General features: G+C 48.9%; 1 pseudogene; it reads right to left on the bottom strand.

The window, feature by feature from the left end:
• Positions 1-15,758: 15,758 nt before the first annotated feature.
• Positions 15,759-18,120, bottom strand: LOC119279845 (annotated as a pseudogene).

Raw genomic sequence — 18,120 nt, forward strand, 5'->3', positions numbered from 1 at the left:
TCCAGATGGCCAAGCGAGTTGGCCCGCAGTACGAAGCCGCCGAATACGAAGATCGGCCCAGGAAGGAAAACCTCCCCCTCGATCACATCGTTGAAGATAATTGAGGGAGCCAGCAAGCCTTAACGCGATGACACATTGGAACTCTCAATGAAAGCACCAATGTTGGTGTCAAAACCGGCGGATCTCGGGTAGGGTGTCCCGAACTATGCGTCTAAGGCTAATGGTAACAGGAGGCAGGGGACACGATGTTTTACCCAGGTTCGGGCCCTCTCGATGGAGGTAATAGCCTGCTTCCTGCTTGATTTATCTTGATGATATGAGTATTACAAGAGTTGATCTACCATGAGATCGTAGAGGCTAAACCCTAGAAGCTAGCCTATGATTATGATTGTTCTTGTCCTACAGACTAAACCCTCCGGTTTATATAGACACTGGAGGGGGCTAGGGTTACACATAGTTGGTTACAGAGAAGGAAATCTACATATCCGAATTGCCAAGCTTGCCTTCCACGCAAAGGAGAGTCCCATTCGGGCACGGGACGAAGTCTTCAATCTTGTATCTTCATAGTCCAACAGTCCGACCAAAGTATATAGTCCGGCTGTCCGAGGACCCCTTAATCTAGGACTCCCTCACCTCTCCTTTTCTCTCCATCTCTCTCTCTATCTCTCTCTCTCTCTCTTTGTCTGTGTGTGGGGGGGGGGGTCTTTCTAGTTCGCATGCATATATACTCCATCTATAGGTCTCTCTCGCACACTATGTATGATACTCTAGTCCAAGCTAGATATCTTGGGTCCACTCATCGTACGCACACAAATTCCTTGGCTCGTTGCCCGTAACTCTCTCACGCACCACTCTGTCATCTCGGAGCTCTTCCCCCTCTCTCTCAAACTCTCCATCTACCTGGGTCACACATACACATGCATATCTCACTCGCACTCGACAGGCCAATCTAAAACTCTATCTCTCTCCCTCATTCTCGCTCCATCTCACACGCACACACACACAATCTCATGCCTAGCTAGCCAAGTATGATGGTCTCTCACTCAATTGTAGGCACACGCAGTCCCCCCTATATGTCTATGACTAGCTAATCTTAGTCTCCATCACAAACATATGCATTGTCTATCTCGATTTCTCTCGGGGCATCTTTCTATCGTGCACGCACCTCCCTCGATCTCCCACCCATATAGTCCCCTCACGATCTCGAGCGGGTCTCTCTATCACAAACACACCCTCTCTCCATCCCCATGCGTCCATGTTCTCCATGTGTCCCTCTCGACCTTTGTTCCTTGTTGGCCAGACCTCTATTGGACATGTGCTACAGGGGTGTCTCTCTCCGTTGCAAACAATCAAACACTAGCTATCTTCGTGTATCTCCTCGCCTCGCTTTTCTATCTCAGAGATGCATGCGTGATATGTTCGCATAAGAAACAAAAAACACACACTCTCTCTCTAATTTATCATTTATTGTCACTTTCTCTTTCACACACATACTCTTTTTGCACACTTACTCATTCTCCTTCACACGCACTTGATCTGTCTCGACTTAGCCACTCTCCTCAGTCCATAGCATATAGATTTATTCAAAAGTCAAACATCACAAAGTTTGACCATGTACGTGGAGAAAAACAATTACATCTAGAACGGCAAACATATACCATTAGATTCACCATGAGATGCAATTTTGTATGATGTATCTTTGGTATTGTAGATATAAATAACATTTGCGTAAACCTGATCAAAGTTTCCAAAGTTTGACTTCTAAAAAATTTACATGCATTGCATTATCGAGCGGATGGAATATCTCTTTCCCCCTCTCAGCTATCTGACGCACCACTCAGCCTTATCGGGGCTCCTCAATCTCTCTCAAACTTTATATCTCACTGGTTCACACATACGCATGTCTCGCTTGTGCTATACATATAGACCCATCCAACACTCTCCGCCGTTGTTCTCTCTCCATGTGACACGCACCCCCCTAAGTACCATAATCCCTCACTCCATCATAGGCGCAAGCACTCCCCCCTAAGTATGATTATCTCTCACTAGCCATCAGGAACACATGTATTGTCTCCTTCCATCCATACGTCTATCTCGATATCTCTCGGGGCATCTTCTATCGTCCACACACCTTGTGACTCGACTCCCACCCATGTAGTCCCATCATGATCTCCAGGGGATCTCTCTATGACAAACATATACTCTCTCCTCCCCATGTCTGCATTTTCTCCGTACATCTCTCTCGACCTCTCTCCCTTGTTTGTCTGACCCCTCTTGGCCACGTGCTAGGGGTCTTGCTCTCTCGGTTGCAAACAACCACACACTATCTCCTCACCTTGCTTCCGTTATCGAAGATGCATGTGTGATATGTTTGCATAAGACACACACGCTTTTTCTCTACTTTTATCGTGTGTTCTCCATGTCTCTTTCACACACGCACGCACACTTTTTTCACTCACTGTCGGTGTCAAAAACGGCGGATCTCGGGTAGGGGGTCTCGAACTATGCGTCTAGGCAGATGGTAACACGAGACAAGGGACACGATGTTTTTACCCTGGTTCGGGTCCTCTCGATGGAGGTAAAACCCTACTCCTGCTTGCTTAATATTGATGATATGGGTAGTACAAGAGTAGATCTACCACGAGATCAGAGAGGCTAAACCCTAGAAGCTAGCCTATGGTATGATTGTTGTTTGTCCTACGGACTAAAACCGTCCGGTTTATATAGACACCGGAGAGGGCTAGGGTTACACAGAGTCGGTTACAATGGGAGGAGATCTACATATCCGTATCGCCAAGCTTGCCTTCCACACCAAGGAAAGTCCCATCCGGACACGGGACGAAGTCTTCAATCTTGTATCTTCATAGTCCAGGAGTCCGGCCAAAGGTTATAGTCCGGTCATTCGGACACCCCCTAATCCAGGACTCCCTCAGTAGCCCCTGAACTAGGCTTCAATGACGACGAGTCCGGCACGCAGATTGTCTTCGGCATTGCAAGGCGAGTTCCTCCTCCGAATACTTCATAGAAGATTTTGAACACAAGGATAGTGTCTGGCTCTACAAAATAAGTTCCACATACCACTGTAGAGAGAATAATATTTGCACAAATCTAATCTGCTGACGTATTCCGCATCGTGACATCACGGCACGACCAAGCCTTTATTCGAATCGTTTTACTGTCCCACCTCAGCGCGTTTAGCGAGGTGGTTTCCTTGGCACGTCTTGTCGAAGCAGAGATCGTGTCTCCTTATTCCGGGATTCTCATCAATACGGGCGTGGGTAACCCAACCATGCCATTAATCACGGCGCTTGGGAGATAAGCGAGTTTTACCAGGCTGGCGGGGGCACATAGTTTCGTCCGCCCATATAAGGGGATAAGGATCCACCTTTTCCATCTACGCCTTCTTCCTCCTTCGCTTATCCATTTCCACGCACTCGAGCTCCAGCGCCCAAGTCCGCACTTCCCACCTCAACCTTCTCCAGCCATGTCCGGAGCGGGAGGCAGGTGGATGGCCTCCTCCATCACGGAGGGGCACATCAAAAAGTTGAGGAAAGCCGGATACTTGTCCAATGACATTGCGCACCGGCTTCCAGATGAGGGGCAGCTCATCCCCACCCCCAGGCCCCATGAGAGGGTGGTTTTCCTCCCCCATTTCCTCCGTGGACTGGGCTTACCACTCCACCCATTTGTCCGGGGGCTCATGTTCTACTACGACCTAGATTTCCACGATCCGGCCCCGAACTTCATCATCAACATCTCGGCGTTTATCGTCGTGTGCTAGGCCTTCCTCTGCATCAAGCCCCACTTCGGCTTATGACTGAAGACCTTCAATGTCAAGCCGAAGGTAGTGGGAGGCCAGCAAGCGGAGTGCGGAGGCGCCATGGTGGGCAAGATGCCCAACGTTATATGGCCCGAGGGCTCCTTCGTGGAAACCATCAAAGGGTGGCAATCGGGGTGGTTCTACATCACCGAACCGCGTGACCCTGAATGTGCAGCGGCCCCCGAATTCCAATCTGGCATTACAACACGACTCACCTCCTAGAAAGAGAAGGGCCTGTCGTGGGGTAATTCGGGAGAGCTGACCGGACTCTAAACCTGCGTCCAAAACCTGGTGGACAAGAAGGTTAAACTTGTCAACGTAGTCCAGGTCATGCTCCTCTGCCGGATCCTCCCGTGTCAACGACGGGCTTTCAACTTGTGGGAGTTCGACCCGGCCCAGCACCAAACTTTGTCCAGGCTCTTTGACACAACGCACGAGGATGCCTGGAAGGTGCTATTCAAGGGCGCCGAGGTTCCCCCTCCCATTACCGAGGATCGCGGATTCTGCGTGAAGCGCCAAGCCAGTGTAGTAAGCTTGTTTTACCCTTTACGGGATACTTGTTTTTCATAGTTTGACTCTATGCGGGATCTAAGCTCCCATTCCTTTGACAGGACTGGCAGAAGAAGTCCGGACAAATCAACTGTCCGGCTCCTTTGCCCGAAGTCCCAGTAGATGCCCGCTTGGCAAAGCTGCTAGTCCCGGCACCTTACGTGGTTCCAGAAGAGGCCTCTCCCCCTCCAGCGGGGGAAGGAAAGAAAAGGAAGGCCACCCCAACTAGGGGGCCGGAGGGTCCAAGAAGGGAAGGACCCCTCCTCCGGACTACTCCACCGACACCGACGACGGCGAAGAGGAGTGGCCATCCAGGGCTAAGCCCCTGGCGAAATCATAAGTATCCGGATACCAGAATAACTCATGGTGTTCCTTTATTGCACAGTATCTTCTGACGCCGAATATAATTATGAAGTCCGCCCAAGGTCCGGCTCGACGCTTCGTCGAGCGGCTCCCTAGATTCGTCGGATGTGAATAGTCTTTCACTCCCGACTGCTACCTCCCCTCGCCCTACGGACGATGCCGAGGTGGAGTCCCAAAAGGGGCCAAGCCAGGAGGAGGTGGTCCTGGAGGCGCCGCAAGGCGACCTCCCGGACTCCACGCGCAAAGGGGATAAAACCCCAAAGGGCTCTAAGTCCGGCCCTGGGCCGGACACCGCACCGGAACCTTCACTGGTTCCAGAGTCTGGCAGGTGGCCCCCTAGAAAGAAGGGCAAGCCTACGACGCCGGTGACCTCCGTCCAACTGGAGGCACCGTATAATTTGCTGGAGGTGCTTAACAGCGCCTCCATCGACGAGGAGCACCGCACTATTATGAGTGCGGTGATCCAGAAGGTTCAGTCCGCCAAGAGCGGGCTGACGGAAGCCTGTGCCAGCCTTCTAACAGGCTTTGAGGTATGTATTTAAGATATGTAAAAATATTACCGCATAGACAGTAGCCCCTGATGCTCAGTTTGGTGTTCGGTAAGAAAAGCCGAACTGAGGATCTAAAAATATATACGCAGGAGTCTAACATAAGTATGTCAATATGGGAATGCAGGTTGTGCTGCTGACCTCTGCCGCACTGACTGCGGAGGTCGGTGCATTGATGCAGAGCCTCGAGCAGTCCGAGAACGAGCTCGGCCTTGCCAAGAAGCAGCTCGAGGACAAGGAAGGTAAGTAATACCTTATGTAAGTATATAAAAAGATCTGGTTGCAAATAATGACAGGACCAACGTGAGTATTACAGGGGCCACAACCGAGGTGGCGACCCTGAAGGAAGCGCTGTCCAAGGCTGAAGACAATGCGGCCGTGGAGCGCACCGAGCGAGAAAAGCAGGAGGCGCGGGTGGCGGAGGTGCAGCAAGAGCTCCATGCTCTTTTGAAAAAACACAAGAGTTTGGAGCTTGACTCAAAGACTCGAGAGTCCGAGCTTGCCTCGGCCCTTGAGAGCGCCAAATCTGGCAAGGCCGAAGCCCAAAAAGCCCTCCAGGAAATTGAGGCAATGAAGAAGATAGTGGAGGGTAAGGCATTCTTTATACAAAGCAAGCACATGAAAGTGAATTACTTGTTACTTACCCGAGTCCGGAGCTCTCCAGGAGCATTCGCAGATCTGCCCCGCAGTGTGTCCGACGCTGCCGCATTCTATCGAGCCGAGGAAGGGAGCTCGACGGAGAAGGTGTTCTGGTCCCAGTATGTTGAGGCCGGACACCCGGTGCCCTTGAGCGACCAGCTGAAGCAGCTGGTCAAGCTCCATAAGGTAGCCGAACAGGCCATGAAGGGCCTTATAGTCCGTCTATGGCCTGGGGAGGTCATGCCTGGGAGCTACTTTGGCTGGTGAGGCGGCTGGCGGATGACTGTCCACGGCTTGAAGTCATCAAGCGCTCCGTATGCATCGAAGGCGCCCGTAGGGCCCTTCCCATGTTAAAGTACACTAGGGCAAGATGGATGCTGAGAAGCTGGTGACAGATGGGCCACCGGAGGGGAAGGAGCATCGCAAGCCCGAGATGTATTATGAGGGTGTCCTGAAGGGTGCCTGCCTTGTGGCGGATGAGTGTTCCAAGGATGTAATTTATAAGTAAACTCGCTCGTGTTATCCTATGCGCGGAAAACTTGTTCATATGCGCTAAGCAACGCTTTTTGAATTTAAAATATTACCTTCTGTGCGGCCATTTATTAAATCTGAGAGATGGCGAGTCGTCGGCTTTTACCCCCATGCCATGAGTGCTGGGGTGTTCGGGATAAACCTGAGCGCTCTTGTTCCTATTCTTGGGTCCTTCGAGGGAGGCGCTCAGTGCAACGAACAAGGCAATCGGACTATAATGCTTTATCACTCTCACTTAGCCATAGAATTCTATAATTTTAAATTTCGGCGAAGCCCCTAGTATTCGGAAGACCGAGTTCAGGGCGCTATCCACGCCTAGGCCAGACAAAGCCAGCTCCTCGCTCTAAGCGGCATAAGTCTTTAGGGACTCGAAACCTCTCGAACAGCGACCGGCTCTTACTGTATCATGACGGTCAGTTTTAGCTTTCTCTACTGAGGTGCTTAACCCAGCTCAACCGGGGCACAACCGTAGTAGTTCTCCCAGCGCTACCTTAGCCGATATAACGGAACGTAAGGTACCAAAACATGGGAGCCGGGCAAACCCAACTATTGACCCAAGACATGATTCAGAGCCGATGCATATAATGCTATAAGTTCAGGGTGCCGCACTCGTGAGAGTGTTCGGACTTCTCACACCATATTTTGGGGTACTTTAGCCCCTGGTGTATTGGTCGTACCAAAGTGTACGGTTGCATAATGTCATAACTGAACATATGTACACAAAAAATGAATGCAATAATAGACAAGAGCTATGTATTGTTTATTAAAAGGCTGCTATGAAAGCAGAACGATACAAATAGTGCGATAAGCAAGAGATGGGATTATTTGACATGTCCCCCTCCAGGGGCAAGCTGCGAGACTTTATGTAAGACAGGTATTTAGCTCGTTATAGAGACCACCTGGACATTCGACGTAGCTTGCTGCCTCCCTGGCTGTTGCATCGTGTGTTCGGCGATTGTACTGCCGGACAGGCCTTCCGGAGAGTGGAGTCCTGAAAGTAAGAAAAAAGAAATGACAAAATCGGGAGCCCCTAGTGCGGTTGAGCCGCATTTTGGGCGTGCCGTGGTTGTGCCCCTCCCCTTATGCCCATGGTATTTCCAGAGCGTAATTATGTACGCATAGTACTGGTTTCGCAATTTCGCGAGGGCTGGGATTGGGGCCGCACTGCTACGCTTGCTCGGAACATGCCAGGCGGTCTTGTTGTAGGTTACTCCGGGCGCGCTTGATGGTGCACGAGCGTTTAATAGCCAGACTGGAGAATTGCCTTCAGAGGCTACTTTGTACTTCCGCCCCGAGGGCCGCCGTATGCTCCTCCGTTCGGAGAGAGCATTCGGTGTTTCCATCGACCGTAATGACTCCTCGAGGGCCTGGCATCTTGAGCTTGAGGTATGTGTAGTGCAGCACCGCATTGAACTTTGCAAATGCGGTTTGTCCGAGCAGTGCGTGATAGCCACTGTGGAACGGGACTATGTCGAAGATTAACTCCTCGCTTCGGAAATTATCCGGGGATCCGAAAACCACTTCAAGTGTAACTGAGCATGTACAGTTGGCCTCTACACCTGGTATGACGCCTTTAAAGGTCGTCTTTGTGGGTTTAATCCTTGAGGGATTTATGCCCATTTTTTGCACTGTATCCTGATAAAGCAGGTTCAGGCTGCTGCCGCCGTCCATAAGGACTCTAGTGAGGTGAAATCTGTCAATGATTGGGTCTAGAACCAATGCGGCGAATCTGCCATGGCGGATGCTAGTGGGGTGGTCCCTTCGATCAAAAGTGATCTGGCAGGAGGACCACGGGTTGAACTTTGGGGCGACTGGCTCCAACGCATATACGTCCCTGAGTGCACGCTTCCGCTCCCTTTTGGGGATGTGGGTTGCGTATATCATGTTCACCGTTCGCACTTGTGGGGGAAAGCCCTTCTGTCCCCTATTGTTCGGCGGCCGGGGCTCCTCTCGTCATCGCTACGCAGCCTCTTGTCTCTGTTTTCGGCACTTAACTTGCCTACCTGCTTGAACACCCAACAATCCCTATTGGTGTGATTGGCTGGTTTTTCGGGGGTGCCGTGTATCTGGCATGAGCGATCGAGTATTCGGTCCAAACTGGATGGGCCCGGAGTATTTCTTTTGAATGGCTTTTTCCGCTGACCGGGTTTAGAGCCTCTGAATCCGGCATTAACTACCGTATCCTCAGCATTGTCGCCGTTAATGTGGCGCTTGTGCTTGTTGCGACGCGACCTGCCATTGCTGTCCTTGGTATCCAAATTACCAGGGCTCTTGGTCATGTTATTACTACGAGCTAGCCATCTGTCTTCTCCCGCGCAAAAGCGGGTCATGAGTGTTGTGAGGGCTGCCATGGATTTCGGCTTTTCCTGTCCTAGGTGCTGGGCAAGCCATTCATCACGGATGTTATGTTTGAAGGTTGTGAGGGCCTCTGCGTCCGAACAGTCAACTATTTGATTTTTCTTACTTAGGAACCGTGTCCAAAATTGTCTGGCCGATTCCTCTGGCTGCTGAATTATGTGGCTTAGGTCATCGGCGTCTAGTGGTCGCACATAGGTGCCCTGAAAATTGTCGAGGAATGCGGCTTCCAGGTCCTCCCAACAACCAATTGACTCTGCTGGCAAGCTGTTAAGCCAATGCCGAGCTGGTCCTTTAAGTTTGAGTGGGAGGTATTTGATAGCGTGTAGATCATCACCGCGGGCCATGTGGATATGAAGGAGATAATCCTCGATCCATACCGCGGGATCTGTTGTGCCATCGTATGATTCGATGTTTACGGGCTTAAAATCCTCGGGGATTTGATGATCCATTACTTCATCTGTGAAGCATAGTGGGTGTGTGGCGCCTCTGTACTGGGCTATATCACGACGTAGCTCAAATGAGCTTTGTCTGTTGTGTTCGGCCTGGCCGTATTTGCCATATCCGGCATGACCGTTATCGTCACGTGTCGTGGGGCGCCCACGCGATCCGTAGATCGATCTTGTTTGCCTTGCCTTGTCCTCCAATATGTCTCGCAGGTCTGGCGCATTTCCCCGTGCCTTGGTATTTTTTGAGCGATGCCGGGGTGCGGCTTGAGTGGATGGCCGAGAGGCCTCTCTGTCGCGGCCACGAGGTGGTCGGTCGGCCACATCGTGCGCTGGTGATGTAGGTTTAGGTGCTTCCTCCTCTAATCGGGGTAGCAGCCTGCGCTTTGGGTAACTCTTGGAGGGGCGTTCGAGTTCGTACTCTTCGGCCGCAAGGACTTCAGTCCATCTGACGGCTAGCAAGTCTTGGTCAGCTCTAAGCTGCTGCTGTTTTTTCTTGAGGCTGCTCGCCGTGGCCATAAGCCTGCATTTGAAACGCTCTTGTTCGACGGGATCCTCAGGCACGACAAATTCGTCGTCGTCGAGTCTTGCCTCGTCTTCGGAGGGAGGCATGTAATTATCGTCCTCTACCTCTCTGTCTGCCGCTCTCTCATGAGGGCTGGCTTCTCCACCCTCCTGTGCTGAATCCTGCTGGAGGGGGTTGTCTTCAGCACTGTCTAGGGTGTTATTATCTCCTGTGCTGGAATCGCCGTTTTTTCTTTGGCGGGATTTAGAGCGGCACCGCTGACGTCGGCGCTTAGGCTGCTTCTTGGAGGGGTCATCCTCCAGTGTTCCATCGCCATTCCCTTCTTTTGGGGTGTCCACCATGTATATGTCGTATGACGAGGTGGCCTTCCAGTGCCCTATAGGCACTGGTTCTTGGTCGTCTCCTGCATCGGCGTCCATACCGTCGATGTCTTCAGAGTCAAAGTCGAGCATGTCGGTTAAATCATCGACAGTAGCTACGAAGTGGGTGGTGGGTGGGCTTTGAATTTCTTCGTCGTCCGCATCCCAACCTTGCTGACCATAGTCCGGCCAGGGCTCTCCTAATAAAGAGAGAGACTTTAGTGAATTCAGAATGTTGCCGAAGGGCGAGTGCTGAAAGATGTCCGCGGCGGCGAACTCCATGATCGGCGCCCAATCGGGTTCCATCGGCAGGGGCGCGGAAGGTTCGGAGTCCGGAGAGGAGTCCGGCACCTTGGAGTCACGAGTTTCGCAAAGGACAAGGCTGGTGTTCGGCTCAATTGCCATAGAGATTGCAGCCCCCGAGGTGGTGTCCAGCCATCCGTCCTCGATTGGCGCAGTCGGCTCCGAGCTAAGTGTCGGAGCGGACACTGGGGCCGCCTCCTGGGCACTGTTCGGCGGCACAGCTAGATCATGCCCATCGTGACAGTGCGGCGCGCTCTGCTGTGGCTCGAACCCGTTGAAAATCAAGTCTCCGCGGATGTCCGCCGTGTAGTTCAAACTTCCAAATCTGACCTGATGGCCAGGGGCGTAGCTTTCGATCTGCTCCAGATGGCCAAGCGAATTGTCCGGGGAGAAAAGTCTCACCCCGGACCGCATCGTTGTTGATGATCGGAGGAGCCATCGGGCCTAAAGATGATGACACAGAGGAACTCTCAATGAAAGCACCAATGTCGGTGTCAAAACCGGCGAATCTCGGGTAGGGGGTCCCGAACTGTGCGTCTAGGTGGATGGTAACAGGAGACAAGGGACACGATGTTTTTACCCAGGTTCGGGCCCTCTCAATGGAGGTAAAACCCTACTCCTGCTTGATTAATATTGATGATATGGGTAGTACAAGAGTAGATCTACCACGAGATCAGAGAGGCTAAACCCTAGAAGCTAGCCTATGGTATGATTGTTGTTCGTCCTACGGACTAAAACCCTCCGGTTTATATAGACACCGGAGAGGGCTAGGGTTACACAGAGTTGGTTATAATGGGAGGAGATCTACATATCTGTATCTCCAAGCTTGCCTTCCACGCCAAGGAAAGTCCCATCCGGACACGGGACGAAGTCTTCAATCTTGTATCTTCATAGTCCAGGAGTCCGGTCATCCGGACACCCCCTAATCCAGGACTCCCTCACCCACTCTCCCTCTCTCTCTCTCTCTCTCTCTCTCTCTCTCTCTCTCTCTCTCTCTCTCTCTCTCTCTCTCTCTCTCTCTAGTTAGGGACTCTGTCACGTCCATAAGCATATGGATGTTTTGAAAAGTCAAACCTCAAAAAAGTTTGACCAGGTATATGTGGAGAAAAACATTTACATCTGGAACGATCATTAGATTCATCACAACATGTACTTACTTCATACTATCATTTTTCTTTGGTATTGTAGATATAAGTAATTTCTTTATAAACCTGGTCAAAGTTTCAAAAGTTTGACTTTATAAAAATGTTGGAACTACATTATCGAACGGAGGGAGTAGCTCTTTCTCTCTCTCTCTCTCTGCTATCTCTCACGGGCCTCCCCTCTCACTCGAACTCTCTATACCGACGGATTATACACTCACTGTGTCAGCGTATAGCTCTGTATATTGTTTAGTTGGCTAGTCAACCAGTCCACATGCAGTGGCCTCTAGCAAGGCGTGCCGACCACCAAGCAGACTATGAAGCTGGTTAGGCAAACCTGTACAACGTGTTACACTTCTGTTCCCTTTGCCTCACGATATATGTTGTTGGGCTCAAGGCGAGACTGTCATCCTTGTGCTAGCCCGACCTCTTTCTCGTTCCAGTGATGCCGACCACTATCCGGATTATCTCATAATCCTTGTCGCATGGCCATGCTTATCCTGGTCGGATCACACGAGGGGCCCAGAGTATATCTCTCCTAATCGAAGGGGCAAATCTCATCTTGCTCGACTATGTCTCGCAGCATGGGTCTGGACAAGCCTGAAACCTACCTTTGTAACTACCCAGTTACGGAGTAGCGTTTGGTCGGCCCAAAGAAGGTCTGTCACCATCCCGAGTATATGTGTCAGCTCAGGCTTAGGACATAGAACGTATGTTGTACTAGAGACTCACAGATGACATATCGCTGCGTCTCATAGTTGGGTCTGTCCGACTCGGACCTTATCTCGACTCGGATCCGACTACGTCGAATCCGACCAGACCTTTCCAAGTCCATATTATCCGGTTAGCATCCAATGCTCCATGGCTAGTGAAACCGAGCCATCGACCGTGTCATATGCTAGTCTAGTCGGCTGCGCGTCCACACAGCCCTTTCGACTAGGGACCTTTTAGGACAGTCATCACACAATGCATAGTCCCACAAACAAGTCACGTACTTGCTGATACACATGATTGATAATGTCCAAGGACTATCTTTATTCATAAACACATAGGAAATATCATCATACATGATTGCCTCTAGGGCATATCTCCAACACCTCCTTGTGGCTGCTGCTGGGGAGGCGCTGGTGGCGGCAACGGGTAACACCCGGCGAGTGCGGGAGGACGCAACTGGATCTGCGCGACCGGTGGAGCGGGGTCACCGCATATGGTGAAGTAGCCCGCAGTATCCATGGAAAGGCGTCTGTGGCGGCGGGAAGAGGAAGGCGGCCACGGCAGGTGTCACTCTATATATCAGGGTGACACTTGGAAGTTATCATGGCAAACACATGTTAATTGGTCGATATTTTTATCAACTTTTCAGGTCTGAGACTGGAGTGTATAGCCCAAAATGTTGATCGATATCTAACATGGTGAAGACAATAAGCTATCAGTCCGGTATCCACGATTTAAAGACCGTCGTCCTAGAGCAGCAATTCAGGCTTCAGCGGCAGGTGTATGCACCCACACAAGAAAGCGCAAAAAGAACATAAAACTAGCACATACGACCAAACTATTTTAGAATCTACGCACCAGCCCTGCCTGTTCGCAATGGAATCCCCAGGCCAAGCAGGCTTGGACGGCAATCCAGGTTAGGACTCAGGAGCACCAGGAGACATCACGGTAAAACCGAACGTGTCGGCTCAGCATAAATTGCACAGTCAGAGACAGTATGGCGCCAACACTTGTGCTGGCTCTATGATGATCATCCTCCAGTGTGCGGGTCCTTCAATTGGAGGCGTACCAATTGCCTTCACAGGCACCAGGCCAGGCCTACCACCGAGCACACCTACTGGTCACCGTGGCTACCACTTTGGCGAGCTGGGGCTTGAATACAGCTACTTGGTTTAGGACCTTCTTAGCGCTCTCTTCAAGACGAATTCATTTATTTCAGTTACTTACAGTGGGGATTAATTGGTTTTTCGTTTCACTGCAAATTAATTTATTTTATTTAGAACAGAGTGCAGATTATTTAAGAACAGGAATATAAGTTGTGCAGACTTGACCTGAATAAGCACAATATCGTGGTAGCAAAACAGAAGCAACCGGTCTATGGTTACTGTTATGGCAAATTTTATTCATTATTGCACTAAGAAAACAATATCCAAATATTACTGCAGGGAGTTTGCTCTAATCACCCAATTTGAAATATAATGACAACAGTGTGCCTACTGTCATTAAAGATACCAACTGATATGTTTGAGAAACACCGTGAGTAAAATAATGTTACTAAAAAGGCATATAGAAATAAAAAAAATTGTTCATGATAGTATCATAAGTACACAACGTCTTACTTCCCCTAATAGTCAAGGTCTATGTCTGCAATATAATTAGAGTGACTGATTATTGGGGTACAAGGTCAGCACAAGAACAAGATAATCTGCATCCCGTTTAAATTCTCTGACATCTCGACCATTTCTCCAAGTGCTTAAACAGGATCACTAACCTTGTCAATCTTACCAATCCAAACATAAATCTGTTGAAAGGGACATATCCGATCGCGTTCAACATCATGTGAAGAGCCTTCCAGCACTCCGTTGAGACCTGCAAAATTATCTTATATAATTAGTGTTCTCTGAACATTTCATGCTTACTCATCCTGTCAGGCATGTATTCTCATCAACTGAATGCTAGAAGTGGATACATATGTAAAACTTGAGAGATAGCACACTGTAGTTTTTCCTATGTGTACAGCCTCGATGTAGTATAACACGAAAACTCGTGAAGACAAGGGGACTATAATACCTAGAAACTACATGCATAAAAAAGTAAGGGTCCCGATAACTGCCACACGTGTGACGGGAAAGGAGACGCACCACACGTCTCTAATGTAAATAGATTGCCACGCCATCGCATGCATGCATGCGAGAATCTTTTTGGATTTTCACTTTTTAATTTTATCTCTTAAATGAAAAATCCGATTGAAGATCCGTTTCACCATTAAATCCCTCGCGACGAGATCTTCAAAACTAGATCTCATAGCGATATATTTCGGCGAAATTTTTTTTTGGTTAAAAGTTGTCATGTCTATTGCACATGAATTGCCATGATATTTACACTGAAGTTGCCATGATATGTTTCAACTATTTTCTTTTATATTTAAAAGCAATTTTAACATATTATAAACCAAAGAATTAAGAAACTAGACTTGCCATGCATCATAAACTAAAATTGCCACGATACATGCACTTAAAATTGCCATGGTTCAATAAAAAAATATTTTCATGGTCAAAGTACTGGAATTGCCATCATAAAAAAACTAAAATTGCCATGATCTACAAACTAAAATTGCCACATGGCAACTTTAGTTTAAGCACTATGGCAACTATAGTGTAAACATCATGGCAACTTCTGGGCAAAAAAAAAATCGTCGAAACATATCAACATGGGGTCTAGTTTTGAAGATCTCGTCGAGACGGATTTAATGGTGAAAACGGATTTTTAGTTCGCTTTTTTATTTAGGAGATAAAACATTTTTAAGCCAAAAACCAAAAAGATTTCTGCTGATGTCATGTATTCATACGTGGCAAAATGAGTGGTGGCGGAGGCGTGTGGGCGATCTGCAAACGCCCACGGGTGTGGGCGTTAACATTTCCGAAAAGTAAAAGGGAAGGAGACTCTGTACACTGAGAGCAGTATATGAGGTGTGGCAGAGATGGGCTGAGCCCAGCAGCAGATATCGATCCCGCTGCTCTATGGTCCGTGGCCCGTTGAACACTATTGAAAAGAAAAACCGCAGAAAAGTTTCCATCTCACTTTGTTCCTCCTACGGTGTATCTTCTTCTCTCACGCCGGAGGCAACGGGGACATTGCAATCAGCAGTCGTTTCAGATGCTATGCTCATCAGAGCCTCTCCCGGAATCAGTAATCAGAATCGAGAGCTCGCAACCTACCAGTATGGTGAGCGCCTTCATCTGCACAATCAACACACGGCCTGCATCAAATGCAGGCCGCTTTGGTTGATCAAATTGATGCGCAAACCAGCAAAATTGACATATTACGCTTCAGTTTTTATTTACCAGATTCATGATTACCGACCCACTGATTGACATTCATTGATCCATTTGTTGAGAGCTAAACACAATATATCATTCCCACATTTATCCAGGAACTCCACAAAATGGCGGCACAACAGGAGCTCAAAACAGCAAGTCTACAGTTACTAACCAAAAAACAAGGTACAACAGATTCAAAATTATGACTAACTGATTTCACTCCAAATAGCCTTAGCTACCAAACAATCAAATCTGAAAACAGTAGGTTTCAGCGCCACAAAACTTGAATAACATCCAATTATTAGCAAGTACTTTTAGCACCAACTGTCCAACTAACAAAGGAAAGGAAATATTACACACATGCTCGATATGGGACGCGATACAACATTACTTCAATAACAAGCAATGCACTTCATCATTCAGAGCCGCTGGCCTGGAAGCACGACATGCAGCTGTACATCTTCTTGGTTGCCTTTGCTTGCATGTTGTCCACATACTGATAGAATGCACACCTCCATGTCTCGCTGCGAAATAAGAAGATGCCCCAGTATAGCCAGAACCCAAAGATGAACCCAGCAGCCACGAAGCAATACAGCCAGAGTGCCTCTCTATCTTCATCCTGGCTTTTTTCAGTTTGCGTCGGTGTCGAGGAGTTTATGCAGTCTTCCAACGGAACCCCGCATAGCCCAGGATTATTACTGTATATGGACGGATCTGTGAGTGTCCGCAGCTGATCGCCCGTAGGTATCCTCCCTGATAACTCGTTGGTTGAGAGGTTCAGCACACTGATGCTCTTCAAAGCTGCCAAGCTTTGAGGAATTTTCCCCGAGAGTTGGTTCCCAGAAAGGTCCAAGGATTCCAGTAGTACTAGATTGCCAATGTCTTCCGGAATACAGCCTGAGAAATGATTTCCTGAAAGGTTCAGGTACCTGACTCCAAGAAGGGTTGTGAGCCCATTTGGGATCTCTTGCGAAAGAGAGTTGCCAGACAAGTCGATACCCGCCATGGCTATCATCAGATGGTAAACATAATCTACATTCTTCCAAATTATGTGAATCTATGCTTGATAACTACTGCGATCAGGGTATGTGGAGTCAACGTTTTTCTGTTCTGCCATGCCAGTAAAATTTGTAAAATCGTCTGGAACGGGTCCAGTGAGCTTGTTTCCTGACAAGTCCAATACCTGGAGTTTGCGGAACTGTAATATCTGGTGGGGTATGATGCCGTCAAACATGTTTGATGACAATCGAAGAAAGTTGAGTTCAGGCAAGCTCATGCTTACCCAAGAAGGTATTGTACCAGAAAAATTATTGCCTCCAAGATCTAGAGTAGTAAGGTTTTTGCATTTCTTAAGACCCGAAGGGAAGGTACCCCTAAAATGGTTATTGGCTAGGAGTAGATACTTAAGATTATCTTGACATGTCTTCGAGAATGGAACTACACCACTGAAAGAGTTGCTGGACAGATCTATGAATTGCAAACTTGGTATGTCCCAGAAACACTTGGGGAGACCTCCATGTAAGGCATTGTTCGATAAGTCTAGCAGGTTTAAATCAGTACAGTTCAAAGGAATGACTCACCCCGACCTGTCACAAGCGTGCCATGCAGCTGATTCTGACTGAAAGCCATGCTGGTCAGCTCTCCTGGATGCTCACTAAAAATGCCCCTTAGCTCTGCAACAATGTTGTTTGCCGTGAAGTCAACATAGTGCAGGGTTGTGCAGTTTTGAAAGGCCTGATGTTGAAAGCCAGTAAATCCATTGTATTCAGCACTGATCATAACCAGCCCTCCTCCTACACAAATGGATGATGGGAACATCCCAGAGAAGTTGTTATACGCTACGCTTATTCCGCCCAATTTCAGGAAGCTGCTATTCCCAAGCTCGGGGAAGATGTGTCCTACCAGCTGATTTGTAGACACATCCAAAGACTGGAGTTTTACCAGATGAGAGATGGTACCTGGCAGCTGCCCTTCCAAATAATTACCCTGAAGGAACATGGTCTGCAGCTCTGTCATGTTTCCAATCTCCATTGGTATGCTCCCTGTAAGATTGTTACCTACCAGTCTCAGCTCCTGGAGCTTCCCAAGCATCCCAATTGTTGGTGGGATTGGTCCAGTCAAAGTAACGAAACTAAGATTGAGATCCTCCAAGGCCGTCAAATTACCTACCTCTTCAGGCAGCGTGGCACTGAGCCCCAAAAAGGTTAGCCGCAATACAGCAAGGTGCTTCAGCTGGCCAATGCTGCGTGGAATGGCGCCCCTCAAATATGGGTTGCTGGAAATCACTAACCTGACCAAACTCGTCAGGTTGCCAATCCCTGCTGGAATTGTTCCGTACAGACCAGTGTCGGACAGGTAGAGAAACTTCAGCTGGGGAAAGGCGGAGAAGTCGAACTCGTCAAGTGTGCCACTCAGACTTGCTTCGAAAATGATGAGCTCTATGATGTGCCCGGCAGAGTCGCAGGTGATGTGCATCCACCTGCAAAGGCTGGTGGAGTTGGCCAT

This window comes from Triticum dicoccoides, chromosome 3B, assembly GCF_002162155.2.
Source record: "Triticum dicoccoides isolate Atlit2015 ecotype Zavitan chromosome 3B, WEW_v2.0, whole genome shotgun sequence".
Taxonomy (NCBI): Eukaryota; Viridiplantae; Streptophyta; class Magnoliopsida; order Poales; family Poaceae; genus Triticum; species Triticum dicoccoides.